We start from the raw sequence: 16,326 nt of genomic DNA on the forward strand, positions 1-16,326 counted from the left end.
TTTTGAAAGATGGAGAAGGATTGCTGGAGAGAGACTGCTAAACTTCTACACCAGGGGTCTTCAAACTTGGCCCTTTTATGACTTGTGGACTTCAACTCCCAGAATTCCTCAGCCAGCGTGGCTGGCTGAGGAATTCTGGGAGTTGAAGTCCACAAGTCATAAAAGGGCCAAGTTTGAAGACCCCTGTTCTACGCTTTCTAAAAGTTCCACACTTTCTAAACCATGACGCAGAAAACGCCGTCTCAGCCACTGAGTCCAACTCCCTGCCCTGCGTTGGGAGTCCATATTAAAGCATCCATGACAAAAGGCTGTTTGAACATATCCCCTTCTGGGCAAGCGGCTCCAGTGCCAAACTGCTTTTGCTGTTAGGAAGTTCTTCAAATGGAATTTACTCCCGTTTTATACTGTGTTCTGTACCCTGCATGGCAGAGAAGGGCTCATACATTTCATTAGGACATCTCATGGATATTTAAAGCATGCTATCAGGTTCCCCCTCAGTTTCTCCTTCTCAGGGCTGAGCATTCCCAGCAATGTTGATCTCTTCTCACAGGACATGTCTTGGGGTCCATGATCATGCTTCTTGCGCTTCTACGAACCTGTTCTGGTTTGATCACACCTTCTGAAATTGTGGAGCCCAGAATTTGATGCAGCCTTTGAGAAAGAATCTGACCAGACCAGAATAGAGCAGAACTATTTGTCCCCAATATTTGGAAATGATGTATTTTTGCTGAAGTACCCTGAAAATGTTAATAAAGGAAAATATTTGTAGCTCAGGGTTGACACGAGGGGTCCTTGGTGCTCTCTAAGCTTTCTTGCTTTCTTGCAGACGTTTCATTACCCAAACTAGGTAACATCATCAGTGCTAGCACTAGCACTAATGCTGATGGTGTTACCTAGTTTGGGTAATGAAACGTCTGCAAGAAAACAAGCAAGTTCAGAGAGCACCAAGGACCCTTCATCCTGAAAATATGTTTGACTTGTTGAGATTCTTTTCATAAATGCTGTTGTTGAACAAAGTAAGAGTTCAACTTACACGCATAAAAGCCACACCAGCCTAGAAACCAGAAGACTGTGAGTTCCAGTTGTGCTTTAGGCCTGAAAACTGGCTAGGTGATTTTGTGCCAATCACCAGAAGACTGTGAGTTCTAGTCCTGCCTCAGGCATGAAACCTGGCTAGGTGATTTAGGGTTAGTGGGCCTCTAACACTCAAGATCAGAACGGAGTCCGTCCTTTCGACCGATCCACTAAAACGGTTAGTGGACCTCTAACACTCAAGATCAGGACGGAGTCCATACTTTTGACCGATCCACTAAAACGGTTAGTGGTCCTCTAAAACAGTTCTAGTCCTGCCTCAGGCAGGAAAGCTGGCTAGGTGATTTTGCCAACCACCCAGAGATTGTGAGTTCTAGTCCTGCCTCAGGCAGGAAAGCTGGCTAGGTGATTTTGCCAATCACCCGGAGATTGTGAGTTCTAGTCCTGCCTCAGGCAGAAAAGCTGGCTAGGTGATTTAGCCAATCACCTGGAGATTGTGAGTTCTAGTCCTGCCTCAGGCATGAAAGCTAGCTGGGCCAGTCTCTCTCTCAATCAACCCACCTCACAAGGTGGCTGTTGTGGAAAAACTAGGAAGAAGAAGCAGTATTATGTATGTTTGTCACTTTATTTATAAAAACAATAAAGGTGGAATAAAAATCTAATACATAAATAAAAATAATAAGTATCATTTGCAAGAAGCCTGAATGCAGCTTCACAGCACATCAAAATCACATTATGGGCATCTGATGTGCGAAGGGCTAAATATTTCCAGGTAATTTTATGGACAGAAATGAGATTGGTTTTACTTTTGTGAGTCCTTACTCTCCCACCCTTCTCTTAAAATTTCCCCAAAGTTGATTATCAGGCCAAAAAATGTGACCGGTGCCTTTCACAATAATGTCACAGCATCATCAGATAGCTTCCTCTGGCCCTTCAGAAAGTTAAAAGACTGGGTTGTAGCTTCCAACAGATCAAATATACTTGGCAATGGGAAAGTAAGGCTTGGGAGAGATCTTTTCTCTACTAACCACAAATTGGTATTTTCCTATGACTTTGAGCAGTTCTAGAAAGAATTATTTGCGGTTACTTTAATCAACATTTGCCAGCTGAAATGCATTCAGACTTATAGAAGTCATTGCCAAAGTTCTGGATCTCTTTGGGAACCCTTGTAATATTTAAAATAACTGGAAAAGATTTTGACTACAGCCTTGCCCTTTTAATTTAATGATCGTATAGCGCCCCCTACTGGCCAGACTATGTCACTGGATTTTCAAGTACATTCCACAGGATCTACAAATTGTTTGTCTAAAGCAGGGGTCCCCAACCTTGGCCACTTTAAGACCTGTGGACTTCAACTCCCAGAATTCCCCAGCCAGCCTGGCTGGGGAATTCTGGGAGTTGAAATCCACAGGTCTTAAAGTGGCCAAGGTTGGGGACCCCTGGTCTAAAGGTAGCATCCGGATAACAAATATTAAGCAAAAAAGATCAGCCTTCTTGACTGTGACGAGAATCATATTTACCGCAGTTAATTCTAAATTGTGTTGATACTCAAAAGCATATACAAATATTATAAATATCTGTGTTTTTGAGGGCAGGGCATGCATAAATACTGGGAACTTAGCTGCAGAGATTAAAACAGCACTATATCACTGGTTGATCCAATCCAGAATTGTTTATTGCTGACAACTGTTTTCCATGCCTGAGGCAAAGAGAGGTTTTTTTCCCCCAGATTGGATATGGCACCATCTGACTCAAAGCATGTGTCCTGTCCTTGAGCTACAGTTCATTCTCTACCTGGGAGGTATTTTATTTTATTTTATTTTTACATTTAAATTCTTCAGTACCTAATAAGTGATATTTTTTGTTTTGGATTCCAGGATCTTCTGGGATGCCACTATTGGTACACCAACTATAAGTAGTTCTTGACTTTTTTTTTTTTTTTATTATTATTATTATTATTATTATTGTTGTTGTTGTTGTTGTTATATCAAAAATTCCATTTCTGTATTGAACAGTGTGTTGTCTAGGTATAAAAATATTAGAATATAATAATCATCACATTCATAGTAATCTTATCAAAATACAATCATGTACTAGGAAATAGCAATCATATTGTTAAAAATAGTATTTTCCACATTGACATTAATTGAATAACAATCAAAATATTTACTAATCCGCTATAGATCTTCCTCATATAATCCACATTTTCTCGACATATGACTACAATTGAGCTCAACATTTCTGTTGCTAAGCAAGGCAGTTATTAAGTGAGTTGTGCCCCTTTTTATGACTTTTTTTTACCACAGTTGTTAACTGAATTGTGTGGTTGTTTTAAGCGAGTCTGGCTTCCCCTCATTAACTGTCAGAAGCCAGCTGAGAAGTTTACAAATGGTGATCACATGACCCCGGAACACTGCAACTGTCACAAATACATGCCAGTTGCCAGGCTCCTGGATTGTTACCATGTGACTGTGAGGATGCTGCAATGGATGTAAATTTGAGGACCAAGTCATAAGTCACTTTTTCCAGTGCTGTTGTAACATTAAATGGTTGCTAAGCAAATGATTGTAAGTCAAGGACTATCTGCACCACAGTGGAAAATGACAGTTGGCACATAAAATCACTCCCATTTTTACAATTATTCATCATCATCATCATCATCATCATCATCATCATCATCATCATCATCATCATCAAGTTGGAAGGGACCTTGGAGGTCATCTAGTCCAACCCCCTGCTCAGGCAAGAAACCCTATACCATTTCAGACAAATGGCTGTCCAGTCTCTTCTTAAAAACTTCCAGTGTTGGAGCATTCACCGCTTCTGGAGGCAGGTTGTTCCACTGGCTAATTGTTCTGTCAGGAAGTTTCTCATAAATCTTAGCATTCTCTGATTGGCATAGATAGTTTTACTTTCTTTCTAGGCTCATTGGAATTTTACTTTCTTTCTAGCCTCAATCTAGCCATAGGAGCTGTGGTGGCACAGTGGTTAGAATGAAGTATTGAAGGTTAACTCTGCCCACTGCCAGGAGTTTGATCCTGACCAGCTCAAGGTTGACTCAGCCTTCCATCATTCCAAGGTCGGTAAAATGAGAATCCAGATTGTTGGGGGCAATAGGCTGACTCTGTAAACTGCTTAGAGAGGGCTGTAAAGCACTTGTGAAGCAATATATAAATCTAAGTGCTATTGCTATTTCTTCAGTTGGAGATGCCAGAGAGAGGAGCTTAGATTTTTTTTACACACAGAGTAGGCATTCTGATGCTCAGCTATGCCTTTCCCTTCCATCCTTTCAAACATTCCAATGAATTAGCATGATCATTATCATAACAATGAAAGGTAATTAGTATAGTAAATCTTTTTTATGGCACGTAGGGTATGTCTAAAGCAAGTAATAGCTGAGTCATCATTCGATCATCCAACGTCAACACAGCAGTGTTTCAAAATGCCAAGGCAGGATTTGGACTTCCGGGGAAGAAATGACAAACTGAAGATTGTGGTGGAATGAAGAGCCGGTGAGCAGACCAGTTCTTTGAAATTCCTCTCTGGACAAGGAGAGGATTTAGGACAGTGATGGCGAACCTTTTAGAGACTGAGTGCCCAAACTTCAACCCAAAACCCACTTATGCATCATCAGGTGCTGGCTAGGCGTGGCCCATTGGCTGGGCGTGGCTGCGGTGGTAACGGCAGACTGGATGGGACTAAAAAGTTTAATCAATCAATTCCAACTTTGCAAGATTTTTTTTTCCTGCGAGAAGTTGAAATTGACTGATTGATTGAACCTTTTTTTTTTTGACACGGCGATGGAGACCTAAAGCAAAAAGGTTTTATAAAACCCAGCTGAAGGCCTAGGACTGGGGCGACGGCGCGGGTGCCCACAGAGAGAGCTCTGAGTGCCACCTATGGCACCCGTGCCATAGGTTCGCCACCACTGATTTAGGATTATCCACAAGTGCTCCAGACAATTGCTCCACACGAAGAGACCACAAGAGAGAGGGTTTTGATCTGTGAGAGATGAGGGAAACTGTGTTCAAAGCCATTATGGATACAGGATTCACATTCCTTTCCTGAGCATTTTTGGAAATTGCTTATGAATTGCTTTTCACATATTAGGAACCTTGATATCAATACCTTTTCTTACAGCACTGAGTTAGTCTCCTTCAATCCTTAGTAAAATAAGTTTTAAATACAGGTTTAATGACTTAAAATAATTTTGGGGCATAAGCAGCAAAAAGATGAATGGAATGTTGAATTTTAGAAACTTAAAAATGGACTAAGCATCCAGATGGATTTGAAGTAAGATTTTGAAATTAATTATAAGGATCCTGTCTGTGGGGAAAAAAATGTGTTTTGAATTCTAAAAAAAGTATGATAGGCAGGACTTTGAACGTTGGATACTGGAGGGAACCAGAAAGAAAACTAAAGATTGCAATTAAAGAAGAACACTTCAATTTGACTTACTAATACAGAATAGAGCACAATATTTTAATGCTGGAGGATGTTTGTGAACAATGGATCCAGAAGTTAATTTTAAGAGTGTCTGCTATTAGAGATAGACTATGTTTAAAAGATGATGTGGAAGAGGAACAGATTTTACTGGACAAAACTGAGACTGATTTGAAGGTAGATTTAAAAATGACAGAATACAAGAATGATTCAGAAAAAGATCCTATACAGGATATACAGATGAAACCAGTTGATGTCTTAATGATTAAAAGAGACATACAAATAAACCAAAAGATTAACCTAGATAACTTTCCCATATTGGCTTTTTAATGAAGTGATTTGTTAAAGTTTTGAAGAATTTTGTGAGAAGGGACAAAGAAAAAATGAAAAGAAATCAACTTCTAGAACGTTATTTGAAGTGATTAAAGAACAAGAGTGTTAAAAATAAAAGGAAAGAATATACAGTTGGCTTATTTGATCAAGGTTAAAATGCAGGTAGTCCTTGATTTATGACCATAATTGAGTCCAAAATTATGCTCATAAGTCGTGTTTGCAAATCGAGGCATCATGTGAATGGATTCCATTTTACTACATTTTTGTAGTATTCATTAAGTGAATGCAGTGGTCATTAAATGAACCCGTTTTCCCCAATGGGCATTTTTTGCTAGAAACCAGAAACCAGCAAAAAATCACAAATCGTGGTCATATGACTACAAATGCTACAAATAGCCTAAATGTGATCACGTGACCATGTGTGTGTGTGTGTGTGTGCATGTGGCTATTGTAACTTCAAAAACTGGTTGTAAGTAGCTCTGGGGATGTCCGCTGGAACTTCAAACAGTAGCTAAGACAGATCAGTGTTTCTCAACCTTGACAATTTTAAGGCATGTGGACTTCAACTCCCAGAATTCCACAGCCAGCATTGCTGGCTGTGGAATTCTGGGAGTTGAAGTCCACATGCCTTAAAATTGTCAAGGTTGAGAAACACTGAGCTAAGTTGTAAGTCAAGATCCACCCTGGGTATGTTATCATCTCTGGTAAAGCTTAATGGTCTTTTGCTGACTACCGGTATGACTGAATGGAGGAGGCTTTAAGGATCTGTTTATGGAAAAGAGATGAGATATGGGAAGAAGAGATTTGCTTCTATTTTAAGAGAAGGTGATAAATTACTAAAATTGTTTATACTTGTGATGAAGGAGGAAGTAATTTCTTTACACATTTCTTTTTTTCTTTTCTTTATTATATTCTTATTTTTTTCTTCCTTTTCTCTTTTTCTTTTTCTTTTTTCTCTCTTCTGCACGTTCTCTGTTTTTTTTCTTTTAGGGTATTTTTTTAAAAAGTTTGTATTGGTTTTTATCTTTTTAATTGTAACGCTGAATAAAAGTTGCTATAAAAAAATCCCAAGTGAAGTTTTATTGCTTTGCTCGCTTCATCGTTTGAGATCAGTTAAATTAGAAGAGCAAAGATCAAAAAGCAAGCCTTTTAGGAGACCCGGCTGATTATATTATTAGGAACTTGCAATATGTGCAACTTACAGATAGCCCTTATGTAGGCTTGCCATAAATCAAATGTTATTGAACTGAAGCTTCCACATGCTGTATGACCCTTTTCTGATATTACAGATAGTCTTTCGACTTACAACAGTTCATTTAGTGCAGTGGTTCTCAACCTTTTTAATGCCGCGACCCCCAACCGGTCATAAGTCGAGGACTAAACCGGTCATAAGTTGAGGACTAAACCGGTCGTAAGTCGAGGACTAAACCGGTCGTAAGTTGAGGACTACCCAACTGGTCGTAAGTCGAGGACTTTCCCTGCCCGGGAGCGCTGCGCATGTGTGGTTCCGCCCCCTGCGCCGGCCGAGGCATAGCTGGCAAGCGGCAGAGACGGAGCAGGCCGACCACCAGCTGGCCCAGCCCAAGGGAGGTAAGGCACCCGCCGGAAAAGGGAAAAAAAAATGGCGGACAGCCTTGCTTGGCGACCCCCGTGAAATGGTTGATCGACCCCAAATGGGGTCGCGACCCATAGGTTGAGAACCGCTGATTTAGTGACTGTTCAAAGTTACAACAGCACCGAAAAAAGTGACTAATGACTGTTTTTCATACTTACAACCTTGCAGCATCCCCATAATCAAAATTCAGACCCTTGGCAACTGACTCATATTTATGACGGTTGCAGTGTCTCAGAGTCATGTGATCCCTTTTTGTGATCGTCTGACAAGCAAAGTCAACGGGGAAGCCAGATTCACTTAACAACCGTGTCACTAACTTAACAACTGCAGTGACTCAATTAACAACTGTGGCAAGAAAAGTCGTGAAATGGGGCAAAACACACTTAACTGTCTCACTTAGCAACAGAAATTTTGGGCTCAGTTGTGGTCGTAAGTCGAGGACTACCTGTATATTGTGGCTTTTCCATTTCTTGTCGAAAGCAGAATTGCAGCACAGGAAATGTAGAATTTATTTCAATTCTTTGTTACAAAAAAAAAACACAACCCACCACATCCTGTCCACATTTGAGACCGATCACAAAAGCATGTATTTGGTCTTTTACATATTTGTCCTGTTTACCTTTTCACTGCCTCTCCAGCTGTCTCTTCCCTGTTATCTCCCTTAAATACACCTGCAGTTGGGCACATGTGTTTTGTGTCTTTAACAACAACAAAATCCTGGAATTCCAGATTTCAAAACACTTTAACAATTTGGCCCCTCTTGCTGAGTCCTCCTATAATAATACCCACATTCTTATATTTTATTACAACAAAACAAATTAATTTGCAATAAAATATTTAATAATAGGATTTATGAAGTCGGCTTAAAGAGAGAGATTTGGCCATCATCTGCCAAAAGGCTAATAATTATTTTATTTTTGTCTCCTTCCTCCTCAGAATTGGCATCCTTAGGCGTTGGGTACATGTATTTATTCAACACAGCTTGAACATTCCTCTCTGTAATTGCTTTCTAATCCTTAATGCATGTTATTAAAAACAGCAGGCAGCAAGGTTTTTTTTTAAATGTCAGCAAAAGAAGCTAGAAGCAAGATTTTAATTCTCCTAAAGCTCTATTGTGCTGGAAAATATTCCTTCTACTCTGAAATGGATGGTGAAAAGCCAGCCACAGTACTGTGTAGGCAAGATTCAGAAAACAACAACAACAACAACAAAAACTAGTAAAGGTGGCAATATTCTGCAATCCCAGAATTACTGCAGAAAATTCTTTAAAAGAATTGTGCCTGCAAGTATATTAAAAAAAATTCCCAGCAATGCTTGCAACAATTGATATGACAGTGAACAGGAAATGCGCAGGAAGGGGAAATGAGATGATTAATATCTCTGCAGACATCAAAAACAAAGAAGCACACACATTTTTACCAAATCGTTCTTCGGTTCCTGGTGTTTCTGGTGAACAGATTATTCCTGCTGAGAGAAAAATAAGATGAAATGGGTTTAAAACATGGAATGATGGTCTCATCTGGGCACCTTGTGGAATTACCATTTTAATCTAGGGCCCCAGAACATTCAAAAGGCCATTGAGAAGCAGCTCTACTTCCAAGAAAAAAAGCATGGCATTGTACTGTAGCCTAGACCCCCCCACGATGCCGAACATCTCTATCTGATTTCACCCTTATTGGCATTCTTCAGACAGACTTTATTCTATGAGGTTCAAACCCAGAGAATCCCACACCTGAGGAGTCCCGCAGTTATACTGACCACCAGGAGGCGCTGTGTCCCCCAATGAGGATGGAACTTGGGACACAGCACCTCCTGGTGGTCAGGACTGTATAACTGAAAATCTAAAAAGGGTAAAGGTTTCCCCCGCCAGTCATATCTGACTCTAGGGGGCAGTGTTTATCTCCATTTCTTAGCTGAGGAAGCCAGTGTTGTCCAAAGGTGTTTCTGTGGTCATGTGGCCACCGTGTTCTATCTTCCCACCAAAATGGTACTTATTTATTGACTCGCATTTGCATGCTTTCCAACTGCTTGGTTGCCAGGATAAGACTGAAAATACCACATATGATATAAACTTTAAAAAACAGAAAATTCCCCCCCAACCTCCAAGAGGGTGTGTGCAGAAATCATGTAAATTCCTGTCCATGGGAGCATGACATAATATCCGTATGTTTCCGTGCTGAGAATTTAAGGAAAGATGGACTTTTGGGCACCAGGGACCGGTTCCATGGAAAGAGGTTTTTCCGTGGACCGGAGGGTGCATGGTTTTGTGTGCTGTCTGCATCCCATGGATGAGGCTTTGCTTGTTTGTGCGGACCGATTGCTGGTATGCTGCGGCCCGGTACTGGGGACCCCGGCTCTATATTTTTCTTATAGTGGTACTATAACCAAGAAAATGATGGACCATGAGCAATATTAACTCAGCCCCCTGTGTCCTATTCTAAAACTTCAAACAAACAACACAACTTTAATATTTCCCCATATCACATTACTAATGGATGGCAAAAGCATTTACTTGGCCTACTTTAAGCCCCAAACCACAACCCAGAGGTTTGAGGGGAAGACAAGATGTATGTGCTCTGCTATGTCTTAACGCTATTTATACTTTATATTAAAACCAGAGTCTGCACTCCTAACTGAATAACAAGGACTGTGTTTAACCGGATCATGTCCCATTTAATATTTAATTCCAAGAATCTACGATATCAGGAGTTGCTACACTACCCACCAGCAGAACCATAATTGCCTTTGTTCTGTATGTTTTATAGGGATTATCTTCATTTTCTATGTGTGTTACTTGAAGGATGGCCATGTCAATGTTACAGTCCAATAAAAGTTTGGAAACATAATGGCTTTTGGATCCCAATAGAAAGGCAGATGGGTCACTGAACAGCCAGTCATAGGAAGACATATAAATGACCCCACAAAAATAGGTGCCAGGCTTTGAACTACCACATCAGCAATGGACAATCCTGAATAGGATTCACACCTCACATGGTGTCTACCAGGACTCTGTATAAATGAGGCATAGTATCCTCCCCTCAGTGTGATTGTGGGGCTCCATGTCAAACTGTAGATCACATCGTGACCAGTTATAAGCTGAGGGCATATACCGGTTCAGTATTTGATATTTTTTTTAATATAAATGATGCTGCGCTTCAATGGTTAACTGGCCTAGGCCAGGGGTCTGCAACCTTGACAACTTTAAGACTTGTGGACTTCAGCTCCCAGAATTCCTTAGCCAGCATAGCTGGCCTAGACACTGTTATTTGAACATAGATCTCAACATAGATGTTGAGACTCTAGAAAGAGTACAGAGAAGAGCAACAAAGATTATTAGAGGTCTGGAGGCTAAAACATATAAGGAACAATTGTTGGAATTGGGTATGTCTAGTTTAATGAAGAGAAGGACGTGGGGGACATGATAGCAGTGTTCCAATATCTCAGGGGCTGCCACAAAGAAGAGGGAGTCAAGCTATTTTCCAAAGCACCTGAAGGCAGGACAGGAAGCAACAGATGGAAACTAATCAAGGAGAGAAGCAACCTAGAACTAAGGAGAAACTTCCTGACAGAACAATTAACCAGTGGAACAACCTGCCTCCAGAAGTGGTGAATGCTCCAACACTGGAAGTTTTTAAGAAGAGACTGGACAGCCATTTGTCTGAAATGGTATAGGGTTTCCTGCATGAGCAGGGGGTTGGACTAGATGACCTCCAAGGTCCCTCCCAACTTTATTATTATTATTATTATTATTATTATTATTATAATATTATTATTATTATTATTATTATCATCATCATCATCATCATCATCATCTTTTTAACATTTATATTTTGTGTTCTACTAATCTAGAGGAAATGTTAATATATATTGGTAGTCCATCTATGATATGTCATATGATAAATAAATATAATAAATAAGGATTTATCTTTTTAGGACATTGGGTGTTCCCACCCAGAAACTCTCTATGGACTGTACAGTTTATGAGACATTGGAAAGCCATGTATAATAACACGCTCTGGAATGTGCTGTGTTGTTGGCAAAGATATTCCTCCACATATTTACTGTTTCACATTCTTGGTTCTTGATTTAGTGTGTGTCACAGCTCCTCAGATCACTAAAGTAAAACCAACCTTCTCTTTCTCATGGCTTCGTAAGTAAACTCAGTGCTTAAACCATAAATTACACTAAACTGATCAGACTGATTGGGTCCTCACAGCACATTGTACACAAAGTAATCTTTTTAAATCAGAAAGTCCTGCCAACCCAGAGACAATTATCTGATCTGCTCCGCAACCTTGTTTAGTGTACAGTATTTATGGAATTCTAAACAATGAGGCAAGAGTCTCACAGCATTATTTAGAGATGTAAATGTTCAAATAAACAAAGCAAGCCAATTGTAGTTTGGATATTTGCCCCATGTCTTTTTAAAAAAGAAGCTGGTTAAAAACCTGTTTGATGCCATACAGAATAGCACAAAATAGAAACAACTACGGTAGAGGAAAAATGCAAGGATAAAAACTGTGCTGGCCAAACTGCCCATCTAGACTGCATTATATAACTTAAGTCAAATGATTTAATACGCACCAGGAATCAGTGGAAATGCGCAAGAACAGCAGGGCGTAGCCGTGTTAATTTATAGCCAAAGCAATTTCTTTTTAACAAGGCAAGATAGGAACTAGAGCAGTGATGGCGAACCTTTTAGAGACCGAGTGCCCAAACTGCAACCCAAAACCTACTTATTTATCGCCGGGTGCCAGGTGGGCGTGGCCCACTGGATGGGTGTGGCTATGGTGGTCATGGCAGATTGGGTGGGTGTGGCCAATGTGGGTGTGATCACCTTGATGTTGCTCGTGGGGAGGGACACCTGTGGGGGCCGGGCAGGGTTGGGGGAGATCCAGGGGGTCTCTGGCAGGTGGGGCGGTGGGCAGGAGGCTCGTCCTGCAGGGTGAGGCAAGGCGAGGCAGGGCGGGGATGCCATTGTCACAGGGCAAGGTGAGGCAGGGGCCAGGGTGGCTGCTGCCTGACACATCGGCCCCTGCACACACAGGCCAGCGTCCGCATGGGTGCTGGGATGCATCTGGTCACATGGGACCTTGGCGAGTTAGCGGGCGGCTGGTTGAAGAGGGACGGTTGCCATCTCTGGGGCATGGCGCGTGTGCCCACAGAGAGGGCTCTGAGTGCCGCCTCTGGCACACGTGCCATAGGTTCGCCACCATTGAACTAGAGGGAAAATAAAGCGACTGATAACAGAAACCAGTGTAGCAGCAATAATCTGAAGAATCATAGAATTTTCTTTCCTGACCAACAATTCCAATTAAAAGTGCTCGCTCCCTTATAATTCAATGCCCCAAAGGTTTAGTTTGACCAAACCAAAAATATATCACATAAATGTTTGGACTTAGCTAAATAGATCCTCCCTCAATGTTCCCCCACCCAACAAAGCACACATTTTAACACAAAGAACTTTTACAAAGATACAGTGAAGCTAGCGCAGATATTGGTTGGACTGCACATCAAACTATGTCATAATGTGATTTCTTTAATTTTAGCTTATATTTATTTATATCCCACCTTTATTAGCTTTAATGTGTGAACTTGCCCACTAGGGTTTGCAAATCTTGCTTTTTGTCATAAACCATAGGCCAAAAGTTTTGCACAAGCAATTTATGACTTTTCATATGTGAGCCTAACCAATTGTAGTTTATTAAAAACAAACATGGTTAAATGAATAATGGCTTAGGACAGTGGTGGTGAACCTATGGCACGGGTGCCAGAGGTGGCACTCAGAGCCCTCGATGTGGGCACGCGCGTCGTCGCCCCAGTCCTAGGCCTTCAGCTGGGTTTTATAAAACCTTTTCGCTTTAGGCCTCCGCCGCCGTGTGCAAAAAAAAAAAAAAAGATTCAATCAGTCAATTTCAACTTCTCGCAGGAAAAAAAAAGTTCTTGCAAAGTTGGAATTGATTTATTGAACTTTTTAGTCCCACCCAGTCTGCCGTTACCACCGCAGCCATGCCCACCCAATTGGCCACACCCACCCAATTGGCCACACCCACCTGGCACTCGACGATGCATAAGTGGGTTTTGGGTTGCAGTTTGGGCACTCAGTCTCTAAAAGGTTCGCTATCACTGGCTTAGGATAATACATGAATCCAGTTGAAAATGACTTGATGGCATATAAGATTATGTTTTCAAACCTTGGGAAGGAACTTAACATTATATTACATAACATATATGTCGGATTGCTTATCCAGCAATTAAGGTTCTTTTTATGTGTGTCTTTGTATGTAAAAGTAAACATTTCTTTGAGTCAAGTTCAACAATTGGTGAATACATGAAAACTGGATGTCAATTTAATTGTATTAACACTAGTATAGGAAGTCATCAATCATTTGTTTAGTCATCATTCAACCTTACAATGACACTGGAAAAAGAGACAACTGATTTTGAACTTGCGACCATCATAGCATCCCCATAGTCAAGTGGTCAAAATCTGGATGCTGGGCAACTGGCATGTATTTAACATGGTTGCAACATCTCAGGGTCACGTGATTGACTTTTGCAACTTTCCTTGCTGGCTTCCAACAAGCAAAGTCAGTGGGGAAATTGGAATTACTTAATGATGTGATTCACTTAACAATCATGGCAAAAAAGGTCATAAAATTAGATGTGACTTCTTAACAACCACCTTGCTTAGCAATGGAAATTCTGGTCCAAATGGGATCATAAGTCGAGGACTACCGTATGGGATTGGTTTTCCACTGTCTTGTTCCAGAATCTTTTTTCAGTTTTCACTCTGGTGATCTCTGTCTTTATTATTATTTTGTTTTACTATTTCTACTGGTGTTTAATACTCCTTGCCTTGGCTGTAATAAGATATGACTAAGATTATGAATGCATTATTTTGAGATAGAAACAAAACTAAATGATACATTACTTGGATAAGTGATGAGGAAATAATTTACTTTAGTAAATTTAACAATTGATGATATTGTAGACATATTTCCTCAATATTTGCTGTTCTTTAAGAAGATAGAACTGAGTTTAAAGTAACTCAGATATAAATACTTAACAACATTGGGATTTGTTGTTTTGACAGCCTTTCCTGTTGAAACTGGAATTGCAATAATAGACTAGTATGGTGCAATTCTTTGTCTCTAATTCCCACAGTAGATTAATATAACAACACTGAAATTATATGAGAGTATTATATTATGTTTAATTCCCACAGTAGATTAATATAACAACACTGAAATTATATGAGAGTATTATATTATGTTGTTAATATAACAAAAACAGAAATTAAATGAGCTTAATATTTATCTTTCCAGGCAAAAGGTATGTTTATCTTAATGTTGACACATGCCACATTACTGCAACCAATTCTATAGAGTGGGAACAACTAAGCTTTAGGCACATCAGAGCTGATGAATGATTGGATGAATAAAAAAGATCAATATGGTGGAAGCATCCAGAAAAGAAAAAGTACATTAGACAAAAAAGTCCTTACAAGTGCATCCTTCTATATTCAGTGAAACATAATACATAAGATATCAGCAGATTTTATTAGACTACAAAAAAGGAAAAATGTTTTGATCCAAAATGAAACATGGAAAAAATCCAACTATCTACTTTTCATCACAATGATGCTTCTTTTCGATGTAAAATTACACATTTTGTTTAAACTGGACCTAATCAAGCATTTACTGTATCACCTATACAAAAAGGACTAAATAGAGTATATTTTTTATTATTTACATTCTTATTTATAGGTCTACAGAATTGCTAAGGACTTTTGACAATGTACAGATAAGATACATACAATCAAATTGAATAAAATATAAATCGTAAGACCCATTGAATAGTTGAAAATGTATAAACTTGAACTACGTTGACACTATGTGTGGACTAGGAACACAGAACGTCTTTAGCATCTCAGAAAGATTCCCCCCACCTTATCCTGCTATCTGAAACAGTTTTAACTAGGGAGAAATCAATCACTTGTAGGATATTTTCTGCCACTAGGTCCACATTTTCCGGTTACGGAAGAAAAAATAAAACAATTAGCAAATTGCCTAAAGCTGTCTCACAGTAGGGTTCTTTACATTTGATAAATTCACATTTGATGGTCTTGACGCTCTATTTCTGCTGATGCAGCCTAGAATTGCATTTTTTTTAACCGTTGCATCACATTGTTTGCTCACATTCAGCTTGTTATTGACCAAGACTTTTTCATATATATTAGTAATGAGTATGGTTTACTCTCCACCCCATACTAATGCATTTGATATTTCCTATTCAGATACAGCCATTGGAGTTTGGCTTTTAGAAATTCATTTTATTTGACAAAACAGATTCCTATGGGAGCTTTGCAACAATTTCATTTATAAAAATATAGTCTTTCCTTCTTTCTAAATTATTCATTAGCATTAGTAATATTCAACGGAACAGGAAGAAACTTGAAATAGATGGCTTTTTTTTTTTTTTTTTTTTTCCAAAATTTTTTATTATTTTCAACATAAAAAAAGAAAGCAATCACAAGTACATCACAATTAAGAAAAAAAACCCCTCCCCACCCCCCACCCGGACTTCCCAAACCAAATCCCAGGATACTATTCATCTAAAAGTAACCTTATATTAATATCCCTAACTCCACAAAGTATAATTCTACATAAATAGGTGATATATATATATATATATATATAGAAAAGAAAAATTTTTTTTATCTAAAAACCTAACCTATATTCCACCATTCTATGCTTATTTTGAATATAAACAATCCATCTTCTCCATATTGATAAAAATTGTTCATTTGAATGATCCTTCAAATAAGCCGAAATCTTTGCCATTTCAGCAAGATGCGAAACCTTCACTCTCCAGTCCTCTATTGTAGGTAAAACTTGACT

This window comes from Protobothrops mucrosquamatus, unplaced genomic scaffold (assembly GCF_001527695.2).
Source record: "Protobothrops mucrosquamatus isolate PMUCROS unplaced genomic scaffold, P.Mucros_1.0 scaffold6, whole genome shotgun sequence".
NCBI classification, from domain to species: Eukaryota; Metazoa; Chordata; class Lepidosauria; order Squamata; family Viperidae; genus Protobothrops; species Protobothrops mucrosquamatus.